We start from the raw sequence: 14701 nt of genomic DNA, 5'->3' as shown, positions 1-14701 counted from the left end.
TTTTTTTTTTTTTTTTTTCCTTTTTGTCTTTTTTCATGACCAGTAATGGGATTGCAACCCTCGGTGTCGCGCCCGCACCGCGCTCAACCAGTGAGCGGACCGGTCTCTATATGGGATCCTAACCCTCGGCGGGAGCGCCACCATGCTCCCAAGCTCCGCACTCTACCGAGTGCGCCACTGGGCCGGCCCAAAAGAGAGCCACTCTTAAGAGCAACTGCCAATAGAAAACTAAGCACTTATTTCACCAGAGAAGCTATTAAAATGATATGTTTGGGAGGTGGGGTGGAAGAGAAGTGGATGGCCTGTAAAAAGGCAATAGGAGGGATCCTTGTAGTGATGGAAATGCTCTGTACCAGGACAGTCTCACTGTAAATATCCTGGTCCTGATTGTGCTATAGTTTTGCAAGATGCTACCATTCAGAGAAACTAGGTACTTTTACGTTGGATCTTGGAAAGGTATACATGGGATCTTCTTGTTATTTCCTACAACTGCATATGAATATACAATTATCTCAAAATAAAAAAAAATTAATTAAAGGCAAAAGAGCACATCCAGAGTCCTGGGGCAGGAGCTGAGGGCAGCCCCCTCTGTCCAGAAGCAGGCAAGAGAGTACGCCCAAGGTCTTAAGGCAGGAGCCAAGGGCAGCATCACCTGCTTGGAAGCAGGCAAGGAACACACAGAAAATACTACTTCCATGTGGTTGGTCTGCCACAGCCATGGCTTCCACAAAAGGAGCTCGATGCCACAACAGTAGCCATAGCTATCATGCAGGCAGCCCAACAGAAACTCGACTGCATTGTCACAAGGAGAGTCACCAGCAGAGACCAGAAATAGAAGACATCTCTCTCCTCAAAGCCCACTCCAGAGTAATGAAAGAAGCAACTGCTCTACCAGATGACCAGTCATCAATGGAGAGATACTAAAAATAGAAAAACCCAAGAAAACACCACCAAAAGAATACAGTAATTCTCAAATACCAGACCCTATAGAGCAGGAAACCCTTGAAATGACTGAAAAGGAATTCCAAGCTACAATCATAAGGAAACTCACTGATAGAAGACTCAGACAACATAGTGCAACAAGAAAAAAATCCAGGACGTGCAGGAGAAAACTGACAAAGAGATTAATAACTTAAAAAAGAATGTAGCAGAACTCAGGGAACTGAGAGATTCACACAACAAAATAAAAAACAATCAATGGCTTAAGCAGCAGGCTAGAACAAGCAGAGGAATTTCTGATCTTCAAGATAGTCTTTCCAACATAACCCAGGTGGACCAAAAACATGAAAAAACAATTTTAAAAAATGAAGAAAATCTAAGATCTAGCAGACAACCTTAAGCATAAAAACATTCAAATCATGGGTGTTCCAGAAGGGGAGGAGAAAGGAAAAAAGCATGGAAAACCTATTCAATGAAATAATAACAGAAAACTTGCCAGGTACAGGGAGACATACAGACCTTCAGATCTAGGAGGCTCAAAGATCCCCAAACAGATTCAACTCAGAAAGATCCTCTCCAAGATGCATTATAGTCAAACTGGCAAAGCTCAGAAACAAAGAGAGAATCTTAAAGAAGTGAAAAAAGTGTCAGGTCACCTGTAAGGGAGCCCCTATCAGACTAACAGAAGACTTATCAACAGAAACTCTACAAGCCAGAAGAAAATGGGACAATGTTTTTAAAATACTAAAAGAAAATTTCCAGCCAAGAATACTATATCAAGCAAGGCTATCCTTCAGAAATGAGGGGAAAATAGTGTATTTTCCAGACAGACAAAAACTGCAGTAGTTCACCACCACGTGACCAACCCTACAAGAAATCCTCAAGGGAGTCCTGCATCTGATCTGGAATCTGCAAAATGATAATCATTACAATGAATTACTCTCTAACTTCCCTGTGGTATTTCTTTTTCCCCGTTGTTTATTTAGGAGAGTGTTTTTTAGTTTCCACACATTTGTAAATCATCTAAATTTCCTTCTGTTGTTGTGGTCAGAGAACATATTTTCAATGATTTTAGGCTTTTTAAATGTATTAAGACTTGTTTTGTGGCTAAAAGTAAAAAATAAAAACTTAATTAAAAACGATCCATTTTGTAAATCAAAGAATCCTTTCATAGTATGAACAATTGTTTACTCATTCATCTTTTAAAAATAATCATGTTTTCTTAAGGAGGTAGACACCCAAATGTACTTAGCGCTGTGCTGGAAATAAAGTATGTGAGCATCTCATATATTCATTGTATATTTGAGTGGAAGAAAGTATGCCTGATGGGAAAATTGTAGGTGACTGTTGAGTGTAGTGTTTAACATAAAAATGTTTCGTAAAAATCAAGGTCAAATTCTTAGATGAAATATTGGGCATACTATAAAAAGATGGAGTACTTCACTCTGTAATGATGACTAAAAGAAAATATGATTATGACCTCAAAAATAATGCCAGACAAAAACCTAAAATCAAAGTTCAGAGGAAACCTCTAGAAATATGCAGAAGGTAGTTTTAGAAAAATATATCATTTTAGCCCAGAAAGTTATATAATTGAAAATAGAAATATGTTAAATGGATTTAGATAAATCTGTGATTTGTAGATTCACTTGTTCAGTAAATATTTGCATACCTACAGTGTATCAGGTATCTGCAGTTCTGATATATTTTAGGAACTTTCCTAATATGTAAATGCTAATGTCATTGAAGACAGTCATACCTTCCCCAAATCTCCATTGATACAACTGTAAAATCTGAGAACCACATGGATTAGTTTTTCTTAGTATATAATATTTCTGATCTTACTGCATGGAGATTTTTATGGAGAAGTAAAATTCAGCCAGTCAATAATTTTAAAATAACATTTAAAAAATCTACACACAAAATTTTTTTAAACATTGTCTTAAAAGATATTTTCAACTTTTTTTTTTTTTTTTTTCTCTTTTTTAGGCCTTTCTATGTTAAGGATATAGAATAAAAAACTACAGTTAAGAATGGGCAGGTAGGACCAAACTTAGTTTAAATGTAAGAAGCAGGTTTATATAGCAAATAGTACAAGGCCTGGGGCAATAAGAGAGGTTACCTCCTGGCAGCAGCATGCAGGGCTGGGCCCTTGTAAACTGGCCTAGATGCTCTGACTCCTGGCTCCTCCAGGCACTGTGCTCAAAAGACTGTTCAGCCTCTATTGGAGAAGGCTTGTCTGGTTTGTTTCTCCTTTAAAAATTTTTTTAAAAAAGTTCTTCAGAGGCTGATCTCCTTGGTGAGTAGCTACCTCCTGACTTTCAGGGTTGTTTGAGTGGCCAAAGAGCAGCACCAAGCCTTTTCCTTGAAAGCTATTATAATCTACTACAATAGTAGATAAATTCAGGGTTCTGTCCGGGGTATGGTCCTTTTAGGAAATAAATCTCTACCCTCAAAAAAAAAAAAAAAAAAGTTTTTTAGGAAACCATGATTCTATATTCCACCCCAGAAAACCTCATGGTGGACATGTTTGTTCAGGCCTAACCCGAAGTGAGGCTGTTGATGGCTAGAGTGGAGGCGTGGTCCTGCTGGGAGATTAGGGCCGGCCACTACTGGTTGGAATTTTTGGAAGTAGTAAAGCTTTTGGTAAAAGGGGCTTTTGTCTCCCAGAATAGCTACAGTTAAAACCAGTGGTTTCTATATACAGCAAGTGCTTCTATATATATCCTTGTGTATTGTTTATATAGGACTATTTTAAGATCTGTGTCACATTTTTCTGGTGTATTTTATGGTGGGAAAATTCAATTGGAAAAAATGCACTTAGCTTTGGTGGGGATGGTAAGGTAAAATAAGTACTTAAAAAAACACACACACACAAAGTTTGTTGTTTTATTTTCATTTTAACTTTAAACAGTATGGAAATAGTGAGGTGATAGCTCCCTAAATGAAATTGTATTGCTTCTCCTTAAGCTAGTTAAACCATCGTAGCTCATGTTATAATACCTGATCAGTCACCATAGTAGTCAGTAGACGACAGGTTTAGGGCACTCATCCATGTATTCATTACGGAAACCTGTGAGAAAATGGCTCTATGTGTTTATGTTATGTGGATTGTAATTTTTGGTTTATTTTCCTTTTGATTTTGCAATGTTGAATTTAGGGAGAAATGGATAGGGAAAAGACCTACCTACTATTAAAAGTAACGTGGGTGGAGAGTCCCAGGCACTCCCAGAGCCCAGATGTGTCTGTGGCAGGGCAGTGAGTGAGCAGCTGGGGTACCGTGGTTGTGACCCCTTCCCCTGAAGATAGTCTCCTCCCTACCTGTTCTGCGTAGAGGGTGGGCATCAAGCTAGGTGTTACAGGTGCTACAGGTAACAGGTGAGAGACAAGGAGCCTTCAGTCTAGCAGGGAGAAGATCACAAACCTTAATATGAAGCAGCAAGTGACAAATACCTTAAGAGAAATTGGATAATGCTATGGGAGTTGAGAAATGTAAAAGATAATGTCTACCTTTGGGGAATAGGAAAGTCTTCCTATTATAGGTGACATTTTGAGTGGAGTTATAAATTAAGGGCAACATTTAAAAGGCGAAAAGAGGCTCGGGATAGTGAGGAGAATGTTGCAAGCAGGGGAGCGGATGAGGGAAGCCATGGAGGTCCTTGTTGGGGAAGGTCAAGCCATCTGATTGGGTGTACCATGAGAGCACAAGAGGATGGGATCAAAGGAGGGAAGGACAGGTGGTGGGGAGTGAGACCTATTCTAGGAAGTTCTTGCCTTCATTCGGTAGTCTATGGGAGGTGAGCACTTTGAGTAGTGGAATGCTGTGATTATATTGTGGTTTAGTTGGTTTTCCTTTGTGAACAAAGGAGTAGAGGAGAGACTGGAGTGTCAGGTATTGAGCTAGACCCAGCAGGGGCTGAGGGTTGGGGATGAGTAGTACAAAGATGAATCTGGCGTTTGGGAGATAACCTCTTGGTAAATTGAGGTACACGTGTGCAGGTAACTCGTTGTTGGGTAAGGAGACACAGAACCAAGTGACTGCTTTTCATTCCAGATACTTGAAGGCTACTGTCTCGTCTCATCACTGCCCAAGTTTTTCTTCTAGCTAAACATCTCTGGTTTCCTTATTATTATTATTTTTTTCTTTATTTAACAGCACTTAGTAAAAAAGAAGTAGCATAAACAGGAAAGCAACACAAAAATATAGTGTTACTGTGGAAGGCTGCTGCTTGCTTCTGGGAAGCAGAAGCCAGAGGCGGTTGTGGATTTGGGGGAAGGAGCATTCTTTAAAGGCAGGGAGAGAGAGAACCAAGGGAGCCACTTATCTGAGACTCCCTAATACAGGGCTCTTCAGAACTGGTGCAATGCTCCAAACACCAATGTAAGGGGATGAGATGATGAATTCCAGTTGCTTCTCCCAACAGTGTCTGACCAATAGGATGATTTGGGGCCAAGTGCATTTGTATGCTTATGTGCATGGACAGCACGCACAGGTTTACCATCCCCCTAGACCTCCCTAGACCAGCATCCCTAGGCAGTGCATTTGGAGCCCCTTCCTTGTTACTGCCCTGGCCTGGAAGCTTGGTTTCCTCCATTACACATCACCTCCCTACTGCCAACCCCAGGGTGACAGTTCTTGTTGACCCCAGTATATTATACTCTCTTGCAGGACCTAATCCACTAGTTTGGGGTGGGGCAGGGGAGGGAACTGCTCAGTCACATCCTCTTCCCCTGATCAGTGGGTTTCTCCCTCCTCTCCTCATGAGTGTCTTTGGGGTATTCATTTTCTGTTCTGGCTGACACTCTTCAGTTTAGCCAATTCCTTCTTTAAGTGGGATTCGGCAGTGGTTCCCGAAAGCATGTCTAGCAGGATGTCCATTTTCAGCGGCAGCAGATCGTTCTCTTGGTCCGCCTGCTGGTCTCATCTGCACAGGTGCTGAGCCTCCCCCCGGGCCACACCTCCGCTGTCCCTGTCTCTGCTCGCCACTGGCCATTTTCAGACTCGAGGCTTTACCCCGCGAGGTTCTTAGTGCAGGTTCCGCAGTCAAGGCCTAGCTCCGAAGAATACTGGCTGGAGAGAGAAGCAGACTCCGAGGCGGCGTCTTTGGGCTGAATGTGTTCCCTAGAGGCAGGCATCTTTGGCTTGATGAAGAAAAGGCCAATTCTCCCTTCCCCTGATGAACCCCAGAGGCCGGGGCCCAAGCGCACCCCGAGACTTCCCACAGGACCCCGCCCGGGCCCAGTCAGCCATGTGACCCGGCCTGCCTGCTCCTTCTGGCTTCCTCGTGTGAGTTGTTTCTCATGTGAGGTAGTTGTATATCTCACAGCATCTCTCCTCAGCTTGCCTCTTGTAAAATACAAGACCCAGACCTCCACACAGTGTTCTAAATATAAAAGGAGAATTTAAGTGTTCTAAATATAAAAGGAGAATTGCTTCCCTTATCCTGAAGTTGTATTGCCTCTCATTTATCATGAGATGATATGTTGCTGGACCACCATGTGATCTCTATCAACAAAGAGCAGGGTTTAGGGAGAGGAGGTCCTGCAGAAGAGGCTGAGTGTGGGGCTGTGTCCTTCTGGGAGCCTGTAGTCGGCTTTACCTACTTAGCCGGCCTCTTACCACTGTGTTTCCTCACCCCTGCTCCTCTCTCCCATCCCCTCCTTCCTGCCTCACAGGATTGTTACTACCCCCTCATCCATTGTTACTGCCCTGACTCCCACGAGCCCTAACTGGGTGCTGGTTCCACAGGTGTGCACATATGTAAGGTTTCATTGAGCTGTGATTTTATGCACTTCCTGTGTGTGTGTATTCATCTATTCATTCACTCTTCCTTAAAAAGAAGGAAAAAGTGAGGGAGAGAAAAGACAACAATGATTTCAGGGTTTTAGGCATGGGCGATTGGAAATATAATGTTGTCATGTACAAATGTGGGGACTCAGAGGGAGGTGTTATTCTGGAGAGTACAAGCCAAACTCTGCCTTAATGACACAGGCCTTTTTCTCTCTGGCTAAGGCTGCCTGGCTGAAGCAGGCCAGTTTGTGTCTCCCTTTTAGAAGCAGAAGGGGCCGAAGTGGAAATCACACTGGATAGAGACTCCAGAGTCTTTGGGCATGTCACTTAAACTGTAATCCTCAGATCCTTCACCTGTGAGCATCATTAGTCACCTAAATCATCTGTAACAACCTTTTGGCTGCATTTGATACTTTGAACTTACTCTCTGCTTCTTGAAACCGTTTTTCTTTTTTTTTAATTTGGCTTCCAAAACACCATTCTCTTTAATCTCTCCTTACCTCAGTGGCCACTCCTCCTCAGCCTCCTTTTTGGTTATATCTCAGCTTCCTAACCTATGAAACTTTGGCATGCGCCCGGCTCAGTGCCAGCTCTTTTCTCTGTCCGTTCCCTACTTGATCTCATTGGGTTTCTGGCTTTACTGCCATCTATCCTCTGATGACTCCCAACTTTTATCTGTAGCCCACATGTCTCTCTTTCTTTCTCTTGAGTTCTGAACACATGTACCTAACTGCCTACTTGACATTTCCACTGGGAAGTCTATTAGATATCTCAAACTTAACCTGTCCAGATGGCTACTTTATCCTTCCCATTGCTCAGGCCAAAATACCTTAGAGTCGGCCTTGAATTTTCTCTTTCTCTTCTGACCTACATCCAATCCATCAGCAAATCCTGTTGGTTCCATCTAAAATATATGGCTAGAGTTCAAGTAATTGCTGTTACCTCCACTATTGCCACCTTCCAAGCCATCGTCATCTCTCACTTTTATTACTGAAATAATTTCCTAACTGGGTTTCCCTTCTTCGGCCCTTCCCCACTGCCATCCTCCTCCCATCAGATGCTAGCGCTTTCTCAACACAGCAGCTGGATGAGCCTTTGAAAACATGATACAGATCATGTCACTCTTCTGTTTAGAACCTTTCAGTGACTTGCCATCTCAGAGTAAAAGCAAAAGACTTTATGATGGTGACGTGATCCGCACACCCCCCCTCTGCCCCATGCAGCTCATCTTTACCCTCTTACGTCTAGCTCACTCTGTGGTAGCTACACTGGCTACTTTGCTTTTCCTCCAGCACATCAAGCCTTTCCCTCTTCAGGGCTTCTCTGTTGTTTCCTCCACCTGAAACGACCAGCCCCCTATCTGCTTCGTTTGGCTCCATCATATCCTTCAGCTTTGCTCAATTATCACCTTGTTAGCAGGCCTTTCCTCGACCATCCTATAGTAAATGTAAGCACCCCCCTACTTTTTTGTCCTCCATAGTACATTGAACACAATCTGACATTCATTTTTATTGTCTATTTCCCATAGGGTCTGTCTTCCCTGCAAGAATGCTCCTTGAGAGCCAGTGCTTTCTCTTGTTCCCTGTAGTATGAGCCTGGCATGTAGCAGCCATTCCGTAAATATTTATTGAATGAATAAATGAATTTGTGTGACTATAGTTCATTGTTACTTACATAGCATAGTATTTTATGGCTTATAAATTATGTTCATATACATTATCTCACCTGATCAGTTTATCTCACTTTTTGTGAATCAGACTAAATCTAATTCTAATTATATTGAAAGTATATTGACTTCCTTGACTACTAATATGAAAACTGGTTTCTTTGGGAGATCGTAAGTATGGCCATTAAAAATATATTCTCTGTCTCATTTCGTCTGTTAGTTACATGGGATCTAAATTCTGACTTGGAGAGCTTTTATTTCTTTTTGTCACTAGTTCCATAGAACTCCCTCTTGGGAACTTTATCGATTCTAGTTATTGAATTATTATTATAATTTTTGCTAGTAAATTAGAAATCCTTTAAAAACAAAGGCATATCAAATGCTTCATTTACCCTGTTATTGGTTAGTAAGGGGACCACAGCATCGCACGACTTCAGGGGAACATGAAGTATTGTATTCTGTGCTGATGGTGCCCTCCTGGAGTTGTGCAGCATAGCAGTCATGGGGAATGTGCAATGTTTGGCTTGAGTTTCTCATTATTGGATCTCCTGTTTGTTTTCTTCCTGCTGTTTGAGGGGCATTTTAGGACTTCACAGGCTGTTTGCCTTGTGCTCTCATTATTAGGTCTTTTTAACTACTGTATGTTACTTTTTTTATTAGCACAGCCACATCATGTTGTTCGTAGTTCCATTCTACGTCATACCCTGTTGGCTTTCTCCCTCAGCTGTTTCAGTTAGTCTGTCCACAGTTCCATTTCACTTCATTGACACCAATGTTGAATGACAGCAAATGAGTCTGTATTTTCTCCAGGCAGTACAGGTACCCTTGTCCTCCTAATCACCATCTTGTTGATTATTCCTAACAAAATACAAATGGCCTCTGGCATTCAAAATTCTGGAAGTGTGGTAAGGTTAAAAGATGCAAATGTGGTAACCCACTACCACCATTCTGGGCTGGTTCACCAATCCAGAGAGGATATGCAAATGGAGAATACTCATTGACTTATGATGGGACATGCCCCAATAAACCCATAGTAAGTTAAAAATATCATTAGTCAAAAATGCATTTAACACACCTAACCTACCAAACATTATAGCATAGCCTGCCTACCTTAACTGTTCTTGGAACACTTATATTAGTGTGTGGTTAGGCAAAATCATCTAACGCAAAGCCTATTTTATAATAAAGTGTTGAATATCTCATGTAACTTATTGTTCTACTGAATGTGCTTTTGCACCATCATAAAGTAAAAAAAAAATTAAGTTGAACCATCCTAAGTTGATTATGTCTGAATAAACTTTGATTTGTGGATCAGTGGAGGCAGGCAGCGTTCGATGCCAGTTCCCCCTTGTGTAGGTGATTTCACTTAGTCCATTTCACAGGAAGACCAGGTTCTTGTAATTTCATCTGTGCAAGTGCCCTTCCTTGAGCATATACCGGTCCCAGAAAGGTGAACAATCAAGGCTATTATTTCGTAATAGCTTGCTTATGGTTCTGAATTTGAGTGGAGATGTATTCATAGAGCCCTGTACTCTGAAAACAGGACTGCTTAGATTCTCTTAGGCCTGGCTTAGTGATTCCTTTTACCTCCATTTCTAGGACCAGACAAGGAGGAGAGAGGCTAGGGGTTTAAATGTCAGGACAGTTCAGAGTTAGTAATACTGCAAGACCTCTTACAGCTAGCCAGAAAGGCTAGCCCTGATGATGACAGGAATTTATGCTTTATTTGTTCTATATACAGTTAATGAAGTTTATTTAATCAATTTATGTTTAAAAGTTTTAGTTTATTTAATACCTATAAATGCACCTATAAATCAGGTTCAGAACGGCCCTGTTTGAGCTCAGTTTTTAAAATTTCTGTATTGAAAAGTTGTTTACATTTTCCTTATGATTAATCCCTTGAGGAGACCTGAACACTAAAGTCCTTGCAGTGACTGGATAAGGGGGAAGCTGCATCGAATTGCTCTTGTCCAGAAGCCTAAGTAAAGAAGAGAGGTGTCATTTTTTTCTACTGTGCATTAGAGAAAGGTTCAGAAAACAGGACTTCTCCCCAGGAATTCCAAAGCTGAAAGAATATGGCTCTGGGGCAGATGTTGGATAAGGGGGAAGCTGCATCGAATTGCTCTTGTCCAGAAGCCTAAGTAAAGAAGAGAGGTATCATTTTTTTCTACTGTGCATTAGAGGAAGGTTCAGAAAACAGGACTTCTCCCCAGGAATTCCAAAGCTGAAAGAATATGGCTCTGGGGCAGATGTAGAAGCTTCAATCTTGCAGGTGGGGGTGTAAATGGCTACAAGGGAGCTTGGAAGAAAACTTAATAATTTTCGATCTAAGAAGCCTAACTCACATGAATAATTTCTCCTAGAGTAAGGCCCTGCAGTCAGATCTGTTGGTGCTATCGAGCTGGTATTTCAAGTATGTCCATCTGCATTTAAACGAGTTGCTCCAAGACAATCTGATTATGTGGTAGTTACTTTGGTGAGAATAGCGCCTCAGTGGAATGGAAACTTCATTTTGAGTCTAATATTAGACCTTGCTTTGGAAAATTCCTTTTAAATGATCACAAGCTGGGAATAGCAAAAGAATTTAACTTTCGACAGACAGCATTGACCAAGAATTTTTAACTGCTTATGTTGGGTCCTTGGGAAAGCAGATGTGAGAAACCTACCCAACTGAATAGACTAGACGAGAATTGACTTGACCTGATTCAGTGTTTATATCTATTGCTGATAAGTTTCCTTCCTAGTCTCCTTTGCTCAAAATATTTTCATTCTTTGAGCGTGAGCGGGCAGGGGATGAAAATTGTTAGGATGCCTAATTGTCTAACTATCTGAACTTTTAGGCTGGTGGACACTGTTGCCTATAAAGGGGTCTGAGACAGAGCAGAAACTGGTTAGACTGCTGACTTAAGAAAGGGCTGACAAACCTACAGAACCAAAGCCAGTTTCTAAGTGAGTGCTGGGAACTTGATCAGACATGGCCTTCAGAGAATATTCTTGGTTTGTCTGGCTGGTTGCGTCTGAGTGAACTCACCCAATTTAAAGTGTTAACTAGGGCCGGCCCGGTGGCGCACTGGAGAGTGCGCCGCTTGGGAGCGCGGCGACCCTCCCGCTGAGGGTTCGGATCCCATGTGGAGACCGGTTCCCGCTCACTGGCTGAGCGCGGTGCGGGCGCAACACTGAGGGTTGCGATCCCGTTGCCGGTCCCCGGTATGGGCGCGACACCGAGGGTTGCGATCCCATTACTGGTCAGTAAAAAAGACAAAAAAGGAAAAAATAAATAAATAAATAAATAAAGTGTTAACTAAATCTTATTTAAAGCCTCTGCACCTCCCACTCTTCCTCTCCCCTCCAGAACACACTGTTGTTCAAAAAATAATGTGAATGTTAACAGATTGTGATGTTTCCAGATCATGTCTACTTTGGCTTAATTTATGGATATGTTAATTTATGTTTTAGATGCTTTGTATGCCTTGGATTGGGAAAAACATTATTGGTGTTTGAGATATGTTTAACATTTTAAAAAATCTTTCTGAAATAGAAATGCATCTTTTAATCACTGTATGCATTTAATGTACATTTCCCCCTTCCCCCCAACTAAGCTAGTAGTAAGTTGATGGTGCCTTAGAATTGAGGGAAAACATTAATAAAATAATAAGATTTACCACTTATTTATCTCTTAGTAGATCTTAGGCACTGTCTTTGCTAGGTACCAACATTATCTGTGATCTTCACAACAATCCTGTGCAGCAGCAATTATTATGAACCTGGTTTCAGAGATGAGGAGACTGAAGCCAGAAAAGTTACATAGTTTGCTCATGGTCCAGGCTAGTGAGTGGTGACACTGGAGTTCAAATCCATGGCTGTTCCTCGTAGAAGTTCCTGTTCTTCCCTTGCCATCGCCTAACCCCTACGCAGCAATTCTTAGAATCCCTTTAACTCTTAAAAATTGAGAACCTGGTGAATCTGAGAGTGCAGTGGTGTTTACAATTCATCACAACCAGTTACAGATTTCTTTTCCTTCTCCACCACCACTGCTTCACTTGACTCGCCTAAAAAATCAAACAAACAAACAAAAATATTGAGGACCCTTGAACTTTTATTTAGATGGGTTATATCTTGATGTTTACTGTATTTGAATTAAAACTGAGTAAAACATATTTACTTATTAATTGATTTTTTAGAGAACAATAATAAGTAACATAAACAACATTTTTATTAAAAACAACTAAATTTTCCAAGACAAGAACAGAAGAGTGTCACTGTTTTACTTTTTTACATCTCTCTCTATTATGTAGCTCAATGGAAGGCAGCTGGATTCTCTTACCTTCTTCTAAATCAATATTGTTTTAGTTGAAGTATATGAAGAAAATCTGACATTACACAGATGCGTATTTATAAAAGGGAAGGGTATTTTAGTAGCCTTATTGGACAGTGGATATTCTCTTCTGATCCTTCACCAAAACTCCACAAATGGTAGTTTCTTTTCTTTTTTTTTTTCAGTAGCAACATAAGCAAATGGTAGTTTCTTAAAGGGTAGTTACAGTGTAGAATCTGAAACCATACTGGTGAACTTTTGTTGCTCTGTTACATTAAAATCCTTTGGTCTAACGTCTTCTTTACAGAAGAATTCTGAATAATATGTGTAAACACTTCTCCCTCCAAATAATATGTGTAGATATCCCCCCATTCCAGGAAGTAGACCTTAATTCCTACCTCATGCCCCTCCTTTGGGGGTGGGCTAGACTTAGTGACTTGCTTCCAAAGAATAGAATTAGAGAAAGGGAAAGATGAGTAACTTTACAGTGGAGAAACCTGGGAAACACAGCTTTAACCAAGTGAAGATGGTGAACTTTGTCAGTGATGTCATGTAACCCCTGATGTGATGTGACTAGTGACTAGAAAACCCATAACCCCAGTCTAATCATGAGAAAAGCATCAGACAAACCCACATCAGAGGACATTCCAAAGGAGATCTGACCAGTACTCCTTAAGACTGTCAACATCATGACAAACAAGGAAAGAGTGAGAAACTGTCACAGACCAGAGGAGACTGGGAATACATGATGACTAAATGCAGTGTGGTACTCTGGAAAGAGGACATTTATGGAAAAACCAGTGAACTCCAAATAAAATCTGGAGTTTATTTAATACTAATGTATCAATGTCAATTTCTTAGTTTTGACAAATATATTGTAGTAATTTAAGATGTTAACAGTGTGGGAAACTGGGTGATGGGTTTATAGGAACTCTGTACTATCTTCGTAACTTTTCTGTAAATCTAAAATTATTCCAAAATAAGAATAAGTTTAATTTTTTAAAAGTCCACTGTTCTATCTTGTATCTGAATGGATGGTTTACCTATGCACGATTTTGTAATATTATTGCCATAGTCATTTGGCAAAATTTGGTTCACTGAGTTATGCAGATCTTCAAAATATTGACACATTGCATTGTTCAATATTTTAAAAGTCACATTTGTTAATGTCACCACCTTTCTCATCAGAAGAGTCTTTAACTAGTGAGAAGTTCTTAAGCTCATGGGCGGGGGGGTTGTTTCCCCGTTTTATCACTGGCAGCAAACACTGTGTTGTTTTTCTTGAGGTGACAGGCTCATTTTGTTCATTTTCAAGAACACGTCTGACAGATATCCAAGTCCAAATACCCAAAGTTTGTCTGGTAGTCACTCTTTCAAGTAGAAATGAATTGCAGTGAGAAAAGCGGCCAATCCTACCAGTAGCTCAACCATACATGTGCCTTTCCTGGGACACCTGCCGTGCCGGAGTGCAGCAGGAGCATTTTATGGCACTTCCCATTTTGTCACATAGGATATTAAAAGACATGTACTCAGGGTCAAGATTTAATGAAATTAATTTTACTGCTTCATCAAGGACATTCAAAAGAAACTGACTTTCCTCTCTTCCTGTGAGCATGGGGTGGTGCAGGCTAGTGACCAGCAGTACGGTTTGCTTCCTCTGCCGTGACCTGTGCTATGGCACCATCAGTTCAAGTGTCAACACAGCAGGAAAGGCTGGTGACATCTTAATGTTCTTGTGAAAAAAGTCTGACCTAGGCCGGCCCGGTGGCGCACTGGAGAGTGCGCCGCTTGGGAGCGTGGAAGCGCTCCCACCGAGGGTTCGGATCCCATGTGGAGACCGGTTCCCGCTCACTGGTAGAGCGCAGTGCGGGCGCGACACCGAGGGTTGCGATCCCGTTGCCGGTCAGTAAAAAAAAAAAAAAAAGACAAAAAAAAAAAAAGTCTGACCTCACCAACCTCCTAAAAGTATCTTGGGGATCCCTAGGGGACC

The 14701-nt window shown here is 41.3% G+C and overlaps 1 pseudogene; it reads right to left on the bottom strand.

Moving 5' to 3' along the window:
- Positions 1-5719: 5719 nt before the first annotated feature.
- LOC103607420 lies at positions 5720-8109 on the bottom strand (annotated as a pseudogene).
- Positions 8110-14701: the final 6592 nt, after the last annotated feature.

The sequence above is a fragment of the Galeopterus variegatus genome, unplaced genomic scaffold (assembly GCF_000696425.1).
Source record: "Galeopterus variegatus unplaced genomic scaffold, G_variegatus-3.0.2 Scaffold7408, whole genome shotgun sequence".
In the NCBI taxonomy this organism is placed as follows: Eukaryota; Metazoa; Chordata; class Mammalia; order Dermoptera; family Cynocephalidae; genus Galeopterus; species Galeopterus variegatus.
Note: the sequence above shows the minus strand (reverse complement) of the source record. Positions and strands in the feature narration are given on the sequence as shown.